This window comes from Schistocerca americana, chromosome 1 (assembly GCF_021461395.2).
Source record: "Schistocerca americana isolate TAMUIC-IGC-003095 chromosome 1, iqSchAmer2.1, whole genome shotgun sequence".
NCBI classification, from domain to species: domain Eukaryota; kingdom Metazoa; phylum Arthropoda; class Insecta; order Orthoptera; family Acrididae; genus Schistocerca; species Schistocerca americana.
In genome coordinates this window covers 928,033,631-928,046,873 of record NC_060119.1, presented here as the reverse complement: position 1 = coordinate 928,046,873, position 13,243 = coordinate 928,033,631, and the positions used below count along the sequence as shown (strand labels likewise).

General features: G+C 45.0%; 1 non-coding gene across 1 annotated transcript; it reads left to right on the top strand.

The window, feature by feature from the left end:
• Positions 1-209: 209 nt before the first annotated feature.
• Positions 210-281, top strand: Trnap-cgg. The gene has a single exon. It is a non-coding gene; the product is annotated as a tRNA-Pro (tRNA).
• The last annotated feature ends 12,962 nt before the right edge of the window (positions 282-13,243 follow it).

Genomic DNA, 13,243 nt, shown 5'->3' with positions numbered 1-13,243 from the left:
GTGATGCATAGCAGCCTGAGGATACATCGATAAGCGCGACCAGTATGAAACGAAAGGCAGCAGTGTTGGCAATTGGGGTAACGGGCGCTCTCTCTTCTTGACCGTGCGTCACACTCTGTAGCTCACGGATACGGCGTATCTCGCACAGCAGGGTTACTGTAGCGTGGCACACTCCCGTCTATTCAATGAACATGAAACTGGCAGAGTGTGGCTCGTTGGTCTAGGGGTATGATTCTCGCTTCGGGTGCGAGAGGTCCCGGGTTCAAATCCCGGACGAGCCCACATAATTTTGTTACGTTTCAATGAATGACACATTACAGGAGATGGAATATTGTTGACGCGACTGGCAAGCAGCAATGGACTAGTGGTAAAATCAACAAGAATATTGACTGAGCGGAATTCTCGGTGCAACGTTTTGTTTTGTGTGTGATATATTGTATTCTCTGAAACGATATTATGACCAGATTCGTTTTCCCTTTCATTTGCAAAGCGAACTTGGTGATCACGAAGCCCAGTAACATTCTTGTTTCGTTCTATAAATAGTATTAGTATAATTGTAATTCTCTTAAATACTATTCATTAAATTAATTATGGTCTTCGTGCTCTCTATTGCTGTTCTTATCTGTGCCAGAAAAACCTAGGAAGCATACATGAACTCGACAGTGTACGTTCACTTGCGTATTCAATGTTTCTATTCTAATACTAGCATTAAGTTTATCGCAGTGTACATTCGTTTTTCCCTTTTCATTTGACGCTAGTAGTAACTTAACTTACCACCCTTTTCTCTCGTTGTTCTGTTGTCGCTGTTGCCTTCAATCGGAAGAGTGCTTTGATGCAGCTGTCCATGCTAGTATACCCTGTGCGAGCCTCATCTTGTACAACTACTGCAACTTATATCCACTTACTTAATCATGCCTTGGTCTCCCTCTACAATTTTTGTCCTCCCCCCTCCCCATACACTCTCCCCCAACCCCACGGGCCTCCCACCGTCATCAGACTAACTACTCCTTGACGCCTCGTGACCTAAAGCTTCTTCTAGTTCAGTTGTATAGCAAATTTCTGTTTTCCTCCAGCTCTATGCAGTACCTGTTCAATCTACCTGTAGTTGTAAAACTACCGTAGGCTACCATAATTAAGCGTAGACTACGGTCTGTTAAGGTCGTGCCCGCGCGAGGTCCTACGCTCGCTCGCTCGCTCAAATCAGCAGACAAACTACGTTTCTACACCTGTTAACTCGTAACTAGGAGTGCCCGTACAAACGAAAATAACATCTTCTACAGTGATCCGCTATTATGGAATCTTACTGTTATTAGTCCTATAATGATGGGAAGTCCATGGGCCTACTTATAACTTGTTACGGCTGTAATGGCGTACAATAAAATAAAGTCATGCTAAAATGATTATCACTTGCATAAGGTCCCACTTCCAGCATGTAATGAGTCCTGCTAAGCAGAAGAGACTAAATGCTATAAACAGGCCGTTATACCATTTATATCGAGTATTGATCTTAAATTAAATTTTGCTGTAGTGCTGTTAATCAGCAAGACATCATAATAGCAGATTCCAGTGGAAGAGGCAATTCTTGTTAGTACTTACACGCCCAGCTGCGAGTTAACAGGTTTAGAAACGCATTTTGTCTGCTGAGCTGAGCGAGCGAGTTCATGACAAAATACGCGCCGCGGCCTGTCTTTCTAGGGGGGCCCGTGCCCGCGCTACCAGGGGTTGGGTGTGTTGCATACCATCGGGCGCTACCTCATAACGATCGCTTTCTGTACGTACGCGATCAGTATATTACTAGATTTCCCTAGGAATCGGAAACATTGAACTGTCTAGAAACCGAGTAAGGGTATACGAAGGGCCGCATAATCTATGGAGTATTTTTGTTCTACATACTTATCCTCCAGTCTGTTACTTAAGAATAAACATAATTTATAGCAAAACTGCAATATCGGTGTTTAATTCAGGGTTTATTTGAAAAGTGTTCATTTGTGACGAGAAACAAAAGGATGTTGTAGTAAAAATAAAGTAAACAATGTAGATTTATGATATAGCGCTAGAAAACGCAGCACAATGGCAAAATTTTAAAAAACGCAAAACAAATATATATCAAACATCGCTTCAGCACTTCGTCGAACTTATATGAAACATGTTTCTGTTATACATAAACAACTTTCGAATTTACGAATAATAACAGGAAACGTTTATCTTTGATCACGATGAACAACGTCCTATCGAGTACAAAATAACAACAGTTATACAGGGTGTATCATAAATAATGGCGTAAACGCGTACAGTTGAAAGAACACAATACTAGAAGTAAAAAAGTCTCAGTGCCTTAAGAGCTACGAGCAATTTTTCATCTCTGATACATCATAATAGCAGATTCCAGTGGAAGAGGCAATCGCTTCTACTGCAAGTTCTTTGCTTTCCATGTTTTGGGAACTGGTAGTATGGACCAAAACAAGAAAAAAAATAGTCCAGTGCTCCAAATTGCATTCCTTAAGAGTTATGAGCATTCGTTCATCTTTGCTTCTTTCAAACACCACTCTTCTAATGATCAAGTGCTCGTAATTTTTAAGGTATGTGTTTTAGAGCACATGTTTGCTGGACATTTTTTTCTTATTTTTGTCCATACTACCACTTTCTAAAATATGGAAAGCAAAGAACTTGCAGTAGAAGACATTTTTTTCACAGTACCGAAGATTAAAAATTGCTCGTAGCTCTTAAGGTATGCATTTTCGACCCTATGTTTACTCAGACGTTTTTGCTTCTAGTATCGTGTACTTTCAACAGTATGCTTTTACGCCATTAATTATGATACACCCTGTGACAGCCACGGTCGAAAAATAGTCAAAATGGCTTCAGATTCTATTTATATTTCGTTTCCCACCAGTTATACCAATACTACTGGCAATCTGCAAGATTCGCAGGAGAGCTTCTGTAAAGTTTGGAAGGTAGGAGACGAGGTACTGGCAGAAGTAAAGCTGTGAGGACGGGGCGTGAGTCGTGCTTGGGTAGCTCAGTTGGTAGAGCACTTGCCCGCGAAAGGCAAAGGTCCCGAGTTCGAGTCTCGGTCCGGCACACAGTTTTAATCTGCCAGGAAGTTTCTTAAAATTATTATTTCTTCTTCCTGAACTTTAATTCCATTTCTAACTTCTCCTCTATTTCCGTAACTGATTGCTTCTATGTGCAAATTCAATAACATGGCGAACAGGATACAACGCTGTCTCATACCCATGTCCTTCCACTCCTATAATTTCAGTCTGCCTTCTGTACAAGTTGGAGGTAAACTTCCGTACTTTGTATTTTATCGGCGATAACCTCAAAATATCAGTGTATTCCAGTCAAGTGTGTTCGTACGCTTATGTATTCACAGTTTCTATTTCGTTTCTTGCAGCGGCCCAGTCTTCTTCTTTTTCCTGGCCTTGTCCGGTATCTTCACGGCGATGACATGTTAATCTGGATCTGGCAGTTGTTAAGAGGATGGCCGCATTTCCTTGCTCTCGCCGCGCCTTCCTCCCTGGGAAGGAATCTGTGCACCCTGTTTGTCTACGTCTAGTATTGACCCGTGTGAAAATGTGAGAACGTTTTCGAAATGTTTGCGAATCGTGTAACTGAGGCGGGACGTGGGTAGCAGCCACCTACTCGGATGAGGGAAACCGCCTAAAAATCATATCGAGGCTTGCCAACACACAGACCCCCGTCGCTAACCCGCCGGACGGATTAGACCCGGGACCAACGCGCCTCCCCGAACCCCGGAATCAGTGTGCTAACGTGCTTAGCTACCCGGGCGCGTCCTTGCAGTACGCGAGTACTTTACAATATTATGAGTAAAGTAATAGGAAAAATAATTTTCACGTCACATTAACTTTAATGTCAAAAAAAATGAAGAAGAAAGATTAGGATCCAGCCGACGACGAAGTCATTAGACACGGAGCAGAAACGTAGACAGGGTGAGGAACGAGAACGGAAATCGCCCGTCTCCTTCTCGAAACACCGTAGCACCAGTGTCAATAATCAATTTTCGGAAACCATGGAAAATCTAAATCTGTATCATGAAACGTGTGTTTGAACCCACCGCTCCAGTATGTGTGTCCATTTTCTTAACCACTGTTATACCTTAAACGACTTGTATCTGAAAAGAAAGAGATACTGTCTAAAACGCTTCTATATTATAGCATGTAATCTCGAAAGCAGAACAGCATGTATTATGGATAGGTGCACGTCTGATGAATAACATCGCAATGCTCTAAACTAATGCGTCATAGGCAACCCGCTACGCATTTACGAGGGGTAACTAGGACTGTTGATATATTTAAAAATTTTAGAAATTCGATGTATTGCTATTTTAAAAAATATGGATATATCTATACATAGAATGAAAAAATATCGACGTACTAGCCTATAAAAATATCATCTGCACGTTGTAAATATACGGCCTGTTTTAGAGCTGTATACTGAAGTACTGATTTATTATTAGTTATTCTGTACATCAACAACCTAGCAGCCTGCTTATTCCCGTTAAAGCAGGAATTGCAAGGAAAACGGCGCACGTTCACGCTTGGCGATAACCACTTTGCTAACAATGGCAACTGCTTGTAAGTGGCAGAATAAAAGGTGTCCGATGGGCCCGTCGTTCGGTTTCTTCAGATATCGGACTTGTCCAGAACACTTCATGTCGACTTCCCTGTTTTCTCATTTGTGCACACAATGCTCCAAATGTTCTAAATTGGGGGAGACCCGGCGACCTTGCTGGCCAACGTAGGGTTTGGCAAGCACAAAGACAAGCAGCAGAAACTCTCATTTCTTGCTGAAATACAAACCCAGGATGGCTTTCCATGAACAACAAAGCGGGGCGTAGAATATCGTCGACGTACCCCAAAAGGGTCCTGCTATGATACATAATTGACTGACAATTCATACAGTGTATAGTTTTTTTGAATACAGGTGTCGAAAGTATTAAATATAATAGATGTAGTTGTATTTATTCAAGTCGATTATAGACTTACACAATAGGTTTCACAACTTTGAAGCTGCATCTTCCGGTGTATACAGGGTGGTCCATTGATCGTGACCGGGCCAGATATCTCACGAAATAAGCGTCAAACGAAAAAACTACAAAGAACAAAACTTGTCTAGCTTGAAGGGGGAAACCACAGGGCGCTATCGTTGGCCCGCTAGATGGCGCTGCCATAGGACAAACGGATATCAGCTGCGTTTATTAAATAGGAACCCCCATTTTTTATTACATATTCATGTAGCATGTAGAGAAATACGAATGTTTTAGCTGGACCACTTTTTTCGCTTTGTGATAGATGGCACTGTAATAATCACAAACATATGGCTCACAATTTTAGACGAACTATTGGTAACAGGTAGATTTTTTAAATTAAAATAAAGAACGTAGGTACGTTTGAACATTTTATTTCGGTTGTTCCAATGTGATACATGTACCTTTGTCAACATATCATTTCTGAGAACGCATGCTGTTACAGCGTGATTACCTGTAAATACCACATTACTGCAATAAATGCTCAAAATGATGTCCGTCAACCTCAATGGATATGGCAATACGTGAAACGACATTCCTCTCAACAGCGAGTAGTTCGCCTTCCGTAATGTTCGCACATGCATTGACAATGCGCTGACACATGTTGTCAGGCGTTGTCGGTGGATCACGATAGCAAATATCCTTCAACTTTTTCCACAGAAAGAAATCCGGGGACGTCAGATCTGGTGAACGTGCGGGCCATGGTACGGTGCTTCGACGACCAATCCACCTGTCATGAAATATGCTATTCAGTACCGCTTCAACTGCACGCGAGCTATGTGCCGGACATCCATCATGTTGGAAGTACATCGCTATTCTGTCATGCACTGAAACATCTTGTAGTAACATCGGCAGAACATTTACGTAGGAAAGCAGCATACATTGCACCATTTACATTGCAATCGATGAAATGGGGGACAGTTATCCTTCCTCCCATAATGCCGCACCATACATTAACACGCCAAGGTCGCTGATGTCCCACGTGTCGCAGCCATCGAGGATTCTCCGCTGCCCAATTGTGCATCTTATGCTGGTTTACGTTACCGCTGTTGGTGAATGACGCTTCGTCGCTAAATAGAACGCGTGCAAAAAATCTGCCATCGTCCCGTAATTTCTCTTGTTCCCAGTGGCAGAATTGTACACGAAGTTCAAAGTCGTCGCCATGCAATTCCTGGTGCATAGAAATATGGTACGGGTGCAATCGATGTTGATGTAGCATTCTCAACACCGACGTTTTTGAGATTCCCGATTCTCGCGCAATTTGTCTGCTACTGATGTGCGGATTAGCCGCGACAGCAGCTAAAACACCTATTTGGGCATCATCATTTGTTTCAGGTCGTGGTTGACGTTTCACATGCGGCTGAACACTACCTGTTTCCTTAAATAATGTAACTATCCGGCGAACGGTCCGGACACTTGGATGATGTCGTCCAGGATAACGAGCAGCATACATAGCACACCCCCGTTGGGCATTTTGATCACAATAGCCACACATCAACACGATATCGACCTTTTCCGTAATTGGTAAACGGTCCAATGGCGGAATGCTGCGTGATACCACGTACTTACACGTTTGCGACTATTACAGCGCTATCTATCACAAAGCGAAAAAAGTGGTCCAACTAAAACATTCATATTTCTTTACGTACTACACGAATATGTAATAAAATATGGGGGTTCCTATTTTTAAAAAAACGCAGTTGATATCCGTTTGACCTATGGCAGCACCATCTAGCGGGCAAACCATAGCGCCATCTGGTTTCCCCCTTCAAGCTAGACAAGTTTCGTTCTTTGTAGTTTTTTCGTTTAACGCTTATTTCGTGAGATATTTGGCCCGGTCACGATCAATGGACCACCCTGTATAACTGCTATGTCATATGCTGTGGGGAGTAGTTACAGAATGCAGTAGAGTAACAGTTGACGTGGCTAGGCAAAGCTCTCAGCCCTCAATTGATAAAAAAAAGCCATCACCAATGAATGAATGTCATGTCTGTGTTAAAATCACGAACTGTCATCACTTTACCGTTTAAAATATGTCCCTGTCGGCCTATATCAAGCAACAGAGAGTGCCCCTTATAGATCTTATCCAGGGAGGTACGCCGGCCAGTGTGGCCGTGCGGTTCTAGGCGCTTCAGTCTGGAACCGCGTGACCGCTACGGTCGCAGGTTCGAATCCTGCCTCGGGCATGGATGTTTGTGATGTCCTTAGGTTAGTTAGGTTTAAGTAGTTCTAAGTTCTAGGGGACTGATGACTATAGATGTTAAGTCCCATAGTGCTCAGAGCCATTTGAACCATTTGAACCAGGGAAGTACTGCGCCCAATAGCCGACACGCTCATGTGCGTTTGTAACCAACATAGCAGCTGACAAAATAAGCTACGAACGTCCAGTGTCTTGTCGAAGCGTGTGTTGTGGCTGCCGTCCAGCCACTGAGACGGTGACGGAGATTGAGCTCAGTTTCCGTCACAGTCTCGCCGAGCGAGGTGGTGCAGTGGTTAGCACACTGGACTCGTATTCTGGTGGACGACTGTTCAAAACAAGCATCCGGCTATCCTGATCTATTTTTACCGTGGTTTCCCTAGTTCGCTTCAGGCAAATTCCGGGATGGTTCCTTTCATAGGGCACGGCAGACATCCTTCGCTATCCTTTCCTAATTCAATGGGACAACGACATCGCTGTTTGGTCCCCTCTCCCAAGTCAACCAACCAGTCACCGTCTCACTGGTATACGACTGCGTGTTCTGTGTGTGACAGAGTTAACAGCAAACTTCCCCATCCCACAGTCAGCAGAACACTTCCAACGCACGTGTGATGAATCATGTCCACGAAACTGTTGGAAAAGCCGTTTCGGCACCGTCCCCTATGTGAACGAATATGTATGTGAAGTACTCCATTTCCCTGCCAAATCTTGGACATAAATCGAATCTTCAGTTTCACAACTGCAGTGATTCTAAGTGAGGTACTGCAATCAGTGTGTATACATTTGCTTGACAGATGATGTGTATGAAAGAGACCGTGTTCTGTTCACTGAGTTAATGCACTACGGCGTGTAAATTCACATGTCGAACGACGCTGCTACGCATTTGTCCATTTCCTCGTAAGACGTCGTTGTTTCGTGTATTCTCAAATTTATCAGGGTCCTATCTATTATACACCAATAAGGAGTGCTAACCTCCTCGGCATGTGTGCATCTAAAGAGATCGTGTGTAATTGGATGGGTGACATGAGTAAGATTGGTACGGAACAGTCTTCACAGAATGGCAGTTAAGTATTGGAATGAAAATATCGGTCCAGCATCAATCAGTTGTGCCAGTTTGCTTTCCGAAAGCAAAATATCAAAGTGTATTGTTTACGTGGAACTCAGCTTGTTCTGATCCTTCATGAGATGTCAAATGTAGTGTGTGTAGGGCCCTTCTACTTCTGGTCAGTTCCAAATTAGATCGGAAACAATGTTGCAGGAAGGTTTATTTAAAGACAGTTACAACATTCACAGAGAGAGTCTAGAGTTTTGCTCAGGATCCAAGAATGCAAGAATACTTTGTGACTCTTATGCACATAGCGAGAGATGGGTTATTGTAATGAAATCTTACCGAATTTATGAAGTGTTTTGGCTAAGGACGAAGTTTTTGCACCTCCTCTCTGCTGATGGCTATTTCCTACACTAAAAAATAGTATTTGTGGTGTGTGATGTAGGCAGTGTAATACAGTTCACAATATGTCCCGTGTATACGACATGGAGGAAGGGAGTGCTTTAGCTATGAGACATAAATTGAGGATCTTGCTGCAATATCACTGGCTAATAACATCACGAGGTCGACGAGATGAGATGTTTTGTTGATGTGAGTCGAGTATGGTGGTTTGTAACTCGAGAACTTAGATAAAATGCGTTTAAACTACGGAAAGCCCAGCAAAATTACGATTACTGATAGAAATATGAAAAACTCAGGTAAATACGACAAAAATGTGGATCATTGTGGGTACTTACATGCTCGCCTGAGAGTATGAAAATCATTCCATCCCTCCACCAGCGCGACTGACGCATACTATTTGTGCTCTATGTGTTTAAGTAATACAGAATATCCCCTTGTTTTACATGTGGTTATGCATTGTAAACCATAAAAATCAAAGACACAGTGTCCAAAAATTTGGAGACCATGACGACCGCCACATACACTCCTGGAAATGGAAAAAAGAACACATTGACACCGGTGTGTCAGACCCACCATACTTGCTCCGGACACTGCGAGAGGGCTGTACAAGCAATGATCACACGCACGGCACAGCGGACACACCAGGAACCGCGGTGTTGGCCGTCGAATGGCGCTAGCTGCGCAGCATTTGTGCACCGCCGCCGTCAGTGTCAGCCAGTTTGCCGTGGCATACGGAGCTCCATCGCAGTCTTTAACACTGGTAGCATGCCGCGACAGCGTGGACGTGAACCGTATGTGCAGTTGACGGACTTTGAGCGAGGGCGTATAGTGGGCATGTGGGAGGCCGGGTGGACGTACCGCCGAATTGCTCAACACGTGGGGCGTGAGGTCTCCACAGTGCATCGATGTTGTCGCCAGTGGTCGGCGGAAGGTGCACGTGCCCGTTGACCTGGGACCGGACCGCAGTGACGCACGGATGCACTCCAAGACCGTATGATCCTACGCAGTGCCGTAGGGGACCGCACCGCCACTTCCCAGCAAATTAGGGACACTGTTGCTCCTGGGGTATCGGCGGGGACCATTCGCAACTGTCTCCACGAAGCTGGGCTACGGTCCCGCACACAGTTAGGCCGTCTTCCGCTCACGCCCCAACATCGTGCAGCCCGCCTCCAGTGGTGTCGCGACAGGCGTGAATGGAGGGACGAATGGAGACGTGTCGTCTTCAGCGATGAGAGTCGCTTCTGCCTTGGTGCCAATGATGGTCGTATGCGTGTTTGGCGCCGTGCAGGTGAGCGCCACAATCAGGACTGCATACGACCGAGGCACACAGGGCCAACACCCGGCATCATGGTGTGGGGAGCGATCTCCTACACTGGCCGTACACCACTGGTGATCGTCGAGGGGACACTGAATAGTGCACGGTACATCCAAACCGTCATCGAACCCATCGTTCTACCATTCCTAGACCGGCAAGGGAACTTGCTGTTCCAACAGGACAATGCACGTCCGCATGTATCCCGTGCCACCCAACGTGCTCTAGAAGGTGTAAGTCAACTACCCTGGCCAGCAAGATCTCCGGATCTGTCCCCCATTGAGCATGTTTGGGACTGGATGAAGCGTCGTCTCACGCGGTCTGCACGTCCAGCACGAACGCTGGTCCAACTGAGGCGCCAGGTGGAAATGGCATGGCAAGCCGTTCCACAGGACTACATCCAGCATCTCTACGATCGTCTCCATGGGAGAATAGCAGCCTGCATTGCTGCGAAAGGTGGATGTACACTGTACTAGTGCCGACATTGTTCATGCTCTGTTGCCTGTGTCTATGTGCCTGTGGTTCTGTCAGTGTGATCATGTGATGTATCTGACCCCAGGAATGTGTCAATAAAGTTTCCCCTTCCTGGGACAATGAATTCACGGTGTTCTTATTTCAATTTCCAGGAGTGTAGGACACCAAAACAGTGATCATATACCTGGGTGCAATATTCACTGCCAATATTAGGAATCAATGCTCTCACAGTCTTCGAAAATGGAGCACTGCGAAATCTGCTACCCCATCACAGAGGAACTTGAGTTCAAATACAGAGGTCATGGCCTTCGAAGATCTGCTTAGAAACGCTCCGTAATGTTGCCAGCTCTTCCGCTTTCCATATCTTGCGATGTCTTCCACATTTTTGTCAATAGGAATCACTGTCTCTGTCTTTTATTTCAATCATCCTGTATGTTGTGGGAGCACTTACCTTACAACACGTGATGTTCAGCTTTCTGTGAGCGCTGATAGATCAAAACTTCTTAATGTCGGTTTAGCACCTGACACACACTTCAAAGTCATGTTAGAAAAACAAAATGTATAGTGGACTACAAGGCTGTAGTTATACACTGCTTCGATATGTTACAACAAAAAAACTAAACCACTGGCCATTAAAATTGCTACACCACGAAGATAACATGCTACAGACGCGAAATTTAATCGACAGGAAGGAGATGCTGTGATATGCAAATGATTAGCTTTTCAGAACATTCACACAAGGTTGGCGCCGGTGGCGACACCTACAACGTGCTGACACGAAAGATTTCTCATACGCAAACAGCAGTTTACCGGCGTTGCCTGGTGAAATGTTGTTGTGATGCCTCGTGTAAGGAGGAGAAATGCGTACCATCACGTACCCGACTTTGATAAAGGTCGGATTGTAGCCAATCGCGATTGTGGTTTATCGTATCGCGACATTACTGCTCGCGTTGGTCGAGATCCAATGACTGTTAGCAGAAAATGGAATCGGTGGGTTCAGGAGGGTAATACGGAATGCCGTGCTGGATCCCAACGGCCCCGTATCACTAGCAGTCGAGATGACAGGCATCTTATCCGCTTGGCTGTAACGGATCGTGCAGCCACGTCTCGATCCCTGAGTCAACAGATGGGGACTTTGCAAGACAACCACCATCTGCACGAACAGTTCGACGACGTTTGCGGCAGCATGGACTATCAGCTCGGAGACCATGGCTGCGGTTACCCTTGACGCTGCATCACAGACAGGAGCGCCTACGATGGTGTACTCAACGACGAACCTGGGTGCACGAATGGCAAAAAGTCATTTTTTCGGATGAATCGAGGTTCTGTTTACAACATCATAATGGTCGCATCCGTGTTTGGCGACATCGCGGTGAACGCACATTGGAAGCGTGTATTCGTCGTCGCCATACTGGCGTATCACTCGGCGTGATGGTATGGGGTGCCATTGGTTACACGTCTCGGCCACCTCTCGTTCGCATTGACGGCACTTTGAACCGTGGACGTTACATTTTAAATGTGTTGCGACCCGTGGCTCTGCTCTTCAATCGATCCCTCCGAAACCCTACATTTCAGCAGGATAATGCACGACCGCATGTTGCAGGTCCTGTACGGGCCTTTCCGGATACAGAAAATGTTCGACTGATTCCCTGGCCAGCACATTCTCCAGATCTCTCACCAATTGAAAACGTCTGGTCAATGGTGGCCGAGCAACTACTCTTGTGAACTGTGGTATCGTGTTGAAGCTGCATGGACAGCTCTTCCTGTACACGCCATCCAAGCTCTGTTTGACTCAATGCGCAGGCGTATCAAGACCGTTATTTCGGCCAGAGGTGGTTGTTCTGGGTACTGATTTCTCAGGATCTATGCACCCAAATTGCGTGAAAATATGTAATCACATGTCAGTTCTAGTATAATATATTTGTCCAATGAATACCCGTTTATCATCTGCATTTCTTCTTGGTGTAACAATTTTAATGGCCAGTAGTGTATGTATCAAATTGCTTATGAAAGAACAACACAGGAGACTTCTCTTGTGACTGACAGTCTGTGGGATATAGTCTTCCTACAGTGCAGGTGACAAAACTCTACACACACGCCTGTGGAAGCGATTTCAACCACTGTCCACCGGCTCCAATGGACCAAGAGGTGTATGTTTAATGGGATCACCACATAATCTCGATGTCAACACACAGACAGTACTTGTTTTCAATATATCGGAAGAGAGAGACGTGGTAAAATCTTATCTGGTTCTCTACCATGTGACTTAGTGAAGTTCTTATAGTTTGTTGTTTTACTTCGTTGGATTTACAGAAATAACAACGGGAGACGGAGAGGGACACTGTGCTGTCAACCAAGACTCTGACGCCATTACACTGTTGTATTTCTAGCATATTAATCATAGGAATACGACAAAAGAGATCAGGACATGTACAACAAGATATTTATAGACATTAACTCGATATCAATGAATTGTAGGTGTTATGCTTCTGAATTTCTTTGTGCAGCCCAGGTATACTCTACATGGTTGTGAATTTTCTCCTATATGTTCTCCTCTGTCCAAACAGAACTTGTAAGGTCATGTGGTACCGACCGGCCGCCGTGTCATCCTCAGACCAAAGGCGTCACTTGATGCGGATATGGAGGGGCATGTGGTCAGCACACCACTCTCCCAGCCGTATGTAGTTTACGAGACTGGAGCCGCTACTTCTCAATGAAGCAGCTCCTCAGTTTGCCTCACAAGGGCTGAGTGCCCCCACT